Here is a 6,618-nt window from a genome sequence, read left to right as displayed (position 1 = left end):
ATTTATTCCTCGGTCTCGCTACCTTTTACCGAGTCTAGAGTTATAAATTTGCTATTATCGCTAGACCCCTAACCGACCTACTACGGAAGAACATTGCCTTTAAGTAGGAGGAGCCTTAATAACACGCTATAAACGCCCTTAAAAAGGCTATTACTACTACCCTGGTTCTAATTACTATTTAGTACGGCGAAGGCGTAGGAGTTATCTAAGGTATTATCGACGCTAGTATAGATAGATAGGGTAGAATCCTTAGTTAGTATAGTAGGGATAAAAAAGCTATAGTATAATATAAAAACGGTCGCTAGTCTCCTATAGAGAGGGTTTATAATACTAGTAAGCGAGAACTAAAAAGAGTCCTAAAAGCCCTTTAGCGCCTACGTAACTACCTTTATAGAGTTTACTTTATCCTTAAGACTAATATTTAAGCCCTCCTATCCTAGTTAAAAGGATCTACTACTAACCTCCTTAGTACCCTAATCACCCGATAGCTTACCTGGATCCGGCTCTTCGACTTCGACGTTAAGTATATTAAAGGATCTAAGAATACTATAGCCGATAAACTCTCTTAGATCCCCGGAATACCCTTTAAATAGATTAATAGCGATACCGAAGGAGGCCTAAACGACTTCGTGGATAATAGAATCTTCTTTATAAAAGCCGAGAAGCAGTTCGATAACCCTGCCTTAGCTAATAAGATCCTTAATAAAGACCTTACCTAGAGTTAGTTTTCCCGATAAATAGCTACCTTTTTAATAACCTTTCGCGTGCCTAAAGGAATAGATCCTAAGAAAGCCAGTAGAGTTAAAGATAGGGGTACCCGTGTATTCCTTAAGGATAGACTCGTATAGACCCGAGTGACTAAAGCCGATTTAACCCCTAAACGCTAGATTAATAATAAGGACGCCTAGGTTAACCTACTATAATAAGTCCGGACACCGAGGAAGGCAGGGCACTTATTATTGCCTCGCCGGTAACTACTGCTAGGATAGTATCTATAAAAGTGTCTAGAGGTTTATCGAGTCCTATTCCGAATACTAGGCCCGCTATAGCCGTTCCTAGGAAGATCTCGTAATCTTAATAAACCTACCCGAAACCGCCCTCCCTTTTACCTAGGTTAGCCTAGATATTTAATATCTTTAAGAGTGGTATCTTATAGAGGCCCGCTATATATTCACAGGTTAGGTTAAGGCTCGACTACTAAAGAAGAATATATCTAAGGCTATTACCTTATTTTATAGGAAGATATAATCTATAGGTATAGACTTTATATAATTCTCCTTATAGATAAAGGTCCTAAGAATAAGGGTTATATAATTAGGCTAAACCGTTATTATAGGACTAGTTGAAAGCTCGCCTTAGCTTACTACCCCCGCGCTAATAGCCTTAATAAGGTTAGGTATAAGGCTATTACCCACGCTCTATCTATCTAGTCGAAGGTTTACCCTAAAGCCCTTTATAAGATCCTCCCGATAGTCCTTTTCGCTAACCGTATAACGCTAAGAGCTTCTACTAGCCGCATTCCTTTGTTCCTTCAACACGGCCATGAGGCTATTACCCCGATTAAGATAACCTGTCTAACCTAGAGAGTACTAGACTAAGGCCGCGTTAAAACCCGTAAGGATAAGTTAATACTTCGCTTAAGGGCTTTTACCTAGCTTAATACCGACTAATATACTACTATTACTATAATCACTAAATAATAAGGGCGACGGATAGCCTATATTAACGCTAGCCGTGCCCGAGTACTCCGTAAGTAAAGCCTATAAGTTAAGGATCTTATACTGGTTTATAATAATAAGTCCTTTATCCTTAAGACTCTTACTGGGGAAAAACTGAAAGGGATCACTTTTACCGTTAACCGCCTAAAAAAGTTTATCTAAAATAACGATAAGCACTAGGAGCCTAAGGACTAAACTATACTCAAACGAGACTATAGCGAGGAGTTTAAGATTATATACCCTACTCGAGGAGCGCCTATCACCGAAAAAGTTACTAAAGTACCCCTTTTACCTAATAAGGACCCTACGGAAGATACTAAGGCTAAGGATAATATTCGTTCCCCTAATTATACTATTAACGGTCTTTTACATCGCTCCGAGAGACTAAAAGAGTTATTAAGGGAGTATTATAAAAAGCTGGAAGTAGAGTTAAAAAAGGTAAAGGAGCCTAATACCGTTAAGGTATAGATTCTATAGCGCCTAGATTTTAACCCGAGTAAGTACGAGGATTATACTAATAAACTATATTTTATTCCTTATTATCACTATCCCTAATTTCCTTTGGTTTTAAAGCCTATACTCGCTAGGAGGCTAGCGTATAGTCTTAGGGCCGAGGGTAAATAGAGCTAAGTCTTTTATCTACCTAGAGTCGCGATATATACTAGTATAAAGGGCGTAAACCTATAAATAAATCTTCCTAACCACTACCCTAGTCCGTTTTTTTTTTAACTTTTACCTTTATTACCCTAATTAGAAGCACTTAAAACCTATCCAGACTTATTTCCCCGACTAGAAGACTTTTTCCTATATTTATTATCTATTATATTTATACGTAAGCCTAACTATATGGACGTTATAAAGATATACTGCTATATATACTCTTTTCCGTAATAAGTATAGGTTTCTTTTATTATAATTTCGAATTCTGTACTTCTATTCCCTTAATCACCGTATAATTTATCGGACCTAAGCTAAAATATACCTGGTTTAATATAAGCTACCTATTCTATAGAAAAGAGTTATAATTCGGAATAACTAGTATAGGGACGGTTATTAAGGGTATAATATAATTAAGAGAAATACCGTTAAAGGCTATAAGCCGTAAACCGTAAATCCCTCCTTTACTAACCCTAATACTAATAACTTATTAAGTTATTACGTTAATCTTAAAGGTCTGATTTTAGAAGTATAAAAGCCCTCCCCTTCCTACTACTTAAAGCCACTTTTCCTACTCTCTAATACTAATCGCTCTCCTTATTACTAATATTATACCCCTACTCCCCTAACCACTCCTATATATACTACCCTTAAGCCTACTATACGTAAATTTCTTATCCGGAAATAAAAGACTAATACTATATCTATTACTAGAAGAGTAAATTTAAGACACTAAGTTAACGGCGTTAAGAGCCCCGCTAGAAAAACCCCTAAAAAAGAAAAACGTAATAGTATAATACCGACGGCGATAATAATAATAAAAACCGGAAAATCCGGTGATTCCCTAGTTTCATTAGCCTAATTAAACGACTACCGGCCGTTACCTATAATTCTTATTCTTCTTATAAGGGCTTTATTAGGCCTGTAGAGTTTACTCATGTAGAGTAGAAAACGGATTATTATATAGAAAAGGAAAAGAAAAGATGATAGGCCACGAAGAAGACCTTATTTTATACCTATTTCTCCCTTAATCTTACTACCTTAGCCTACTTTCCCACGTACTAGCTCTTTCTTCCCCTAACTACACGGGCGACTTAGGCTTAGAAGCTTATTTCGTTATCATTCACTACCCACTAACTAATCTAGCCCCGACTACTTTATTTAGCTATAGCTACGCCCCTATTTCCCTAATCACCGTAAAAGATACCTATCCCCCCTCCTTTTTTTACTCCTAAACCGGTCCTTTCTTATAGTCCTTATATTCGGGGACTATACCTTAATCTCCCAATATCAGATATCAGCCCTTACAAGAAGAGAGATCCGATAATACATAATAGTCTCCCCCTTCTAATACTAAGCTCTATCCTTAACCCTTTAGTAGTAGCTACCTAGTTTAGTCTAATACCGATAGACTAAAGCTATAACTATAGCCGGAATACTATCTTAAGCCAGGAGATCTCGACCTCCCGAAGTATCGCGTTACTAGTAAGCTACCTATTAATAAATAGCCTTTATATGAATAATATAAACGCCACGTCGAGGGGACTATAAAGGTCGGTAGCTATTATTATAAATCGACTAAGGTAGCACTATACTCTGCTTAGGAGAAGTATTAGGGTAGCTAATACTAGGATACTTATCGTCTAGCTAAAAGACCTCTTAATCACCCTATTAAAACTATCTTCGAAGGGTATTATTATACTACGTGTAGGCGGACTCGTGAAATTAGTAGTTAGTATAGTCCGGGAACTCCTTACTCCCCTAAATTAATACGTACTCGAAAAAAGGGTATAGAATCTTATTATTAACCTAATTAGTTATAGCTATCTAATATTTCTCGTAGTATTAACAGGGGACCTTATTAACGGTGCCGTATACCTAGATTAAAAGTGCCCTAGTAGTATAAGGCCGTGAGATAATCTTTATAAGATACTTTTTTTAAGGACCCGCTATATCCTTCGCTATAAAGATTCGACGACGGAAGAGAGGGGAGCCGTTACTAGCCTTTATCTTTATAAATAAGCTAACCTCGACGTCCTTAAGGTTAAGAAGAGTATCCTAGACCCGCCTAATAACGGCCGCCTTACTTTTACTAGGGATTAACGACTATAGGAAATCTAACTTAACGTACGACAAGCCGGCCTTACTAGCCACTTTATACTAGCTAAGATAGGGGTTTACCTATAGATTATCAGCCTCTTTATAACCTAATCAGGGTAACCTATATATAGAATTAATAAAGACCTACTACTATATCCACTAGGGTTACCCTAAAGGAGTATTCCTTACGAGTTTTACGAGGTATATAAGCTATAGGCCAGAACTAAGGAGTCGGCTTAGTAGACTACTAACGGCTAACTACCTTCTTCCTTTCGTAAGACTTAGTCTCGTTAAGTATACTAATTAGCTATTTAGTCGCTATTACTACTATTATTAGTTATTATAAGTGTAGGTGGTGGTTTTATTCGTATCTGCCTTTATAATATAGTAGGAAAAGAAGAAGAAGAAGAGGAGGGATACTACTAGAAAGCTCGCCTTTTATACTCGAAGGATTAAGCGATTAAGGGAGGTTACGAGCCTTATCGCTGCTATAAAGTATAAAGACGGCTATTTAGTTAAAGCAGTTATAAGGGGGCCTTTGCCTACTACGGCTTAATAGAGGGGTGATTCACTATTTCACCTTTTAGATCCCTTATTCCTAAGTCACGGCTACGCCTATAACTAAATAACGCAGGAGCTATTTCGTCTAATCTTTTCGACTAATTAAAGCCCGGATTTTAACGTCTTTTTCCTAATTAGGAACCTTCCCGCCGGGTTACAGAAGTCACTATCGTAGTGACTAAGGTATACCTCCTTTAACTAACCGAGAAAGACTTCTTTATAGGCAGTAGCTAAGTAGTAACGCCTACTATAAAGGAACCCTTAAGAAGAAGACTATCACGGAAAAAGGCACTTTTAAGCTTATTAGAGGAGGATAAATATCTCTTAACCTCGAGTTCTAAGGATCTCTTTTCCTCTCTCTTTCACTCCTTAGTTTTCGACCAGGCCTTTCCTCTCGGATATCACCCGTAACCACTAACCTCCATTTTATATATAACGACTTTTCCTTTTTCTTTTTAACTTCCTTTGACGCCTTTAGACCTAATTAGGCTAACCTACCGTAGTTTATACTTATATTAGGTCTTATTTCCCCTTGGTATCCCTTCTTTTTTTCCTTCCCCCCCCCCCCCTTTCTCTTATATCGAACGTATAATCCCTCGATATAACTAACTATTAGGCCACTACTCCGGTAAAAGACTTACTTAAGCGGCACGTTTACCCTAAGGCACGCGTAGTCGTTAGAACTCGTACTAGGAGCCGTATAGAGTATATTCCTAATAAGAGTAGATAGGCTGTTCCCTTAACCGGCCTCCCCTACCGTTTATTCGACGTATCTAATAATAACCCCTTTTCTTTAGGTTTACCGTAGGTAACGAGGAGGACTAATACGCTATTTAAAAACTCTTAGGAACTATAGAAGGAGAGTATATAGGCGGGGAAGTCGTAGATAAAGTAACCCTATTAACCCCCTTAGTAAAGGTTTATAAGGATAGTATCGTTTCTGCCCGTATAGCTTTACTAGCTACGTAAAGGGTGTATAGTAACCTTTATAAGGGTAAGTGGTTAGAAAAGTCTATTATAGAAGACCTAATTAGGGTAATAATTACTAGATAGATCAAAGATACTAGGCCTAAGGCCTCGATTAATAACGTTAACTCGTAGGGCTACGACGCTAAGAAGAGGAAGTTTAACCACTTAGACGTAAGCGAGAGAGACCTCTTTAGGATTATATTATCCCGGCTAATTCCTTATATATACCAGGTTAAAGCTAACCACTTTCGTCCCTATCTTAGCTCACATAGTGGGACCTACGCTTTACGCGCAAACGCGCTAAAGTACTCGAAACCTATATTAATCGATAGCTCTTTTCAAGCTCTATATGCCTATCTATAGCCCTGTACCGCGCAGGCGCTAATATAGGCGAATTATAAGTGCGAAAATGCCTGGAAACAGGCCTGCTCCCCCGCGTGCGGAGGAAAAGTCTAACATAGCCCGTGCGCCGACGCTGACAAAGCAGCCGCGCAGAGCCGCACCCCCGACCTCCACCTAACCACAACGCCATAACGAATAACCCACTAGCCACAACGCTAGCCATAACAACGCCCCTAACGCCCCCAACGGCCCTAACGCCCCTAACGCCCCT

Source organism: Sodiomyces alkalinus, assembly GCF_003711515.1.
Source record: "Sodiomyces alkalinus F11 unplaced genomic scaffold SODALscaffold_3, whole genome shotgun sequence".
Classification (NCBI taxonomy): Eukaryota; Fungi; Ascomycota; class Sordariomycetes; order Glomerellales; family Plectosphaerellaceae; genus Sodiomyces; species Sodiomyces alkalinus.
The sequence above is the reverse complement of the archived record's forward strand: the minus strand, read 5'-3'. Positions refer to the sequence as shown.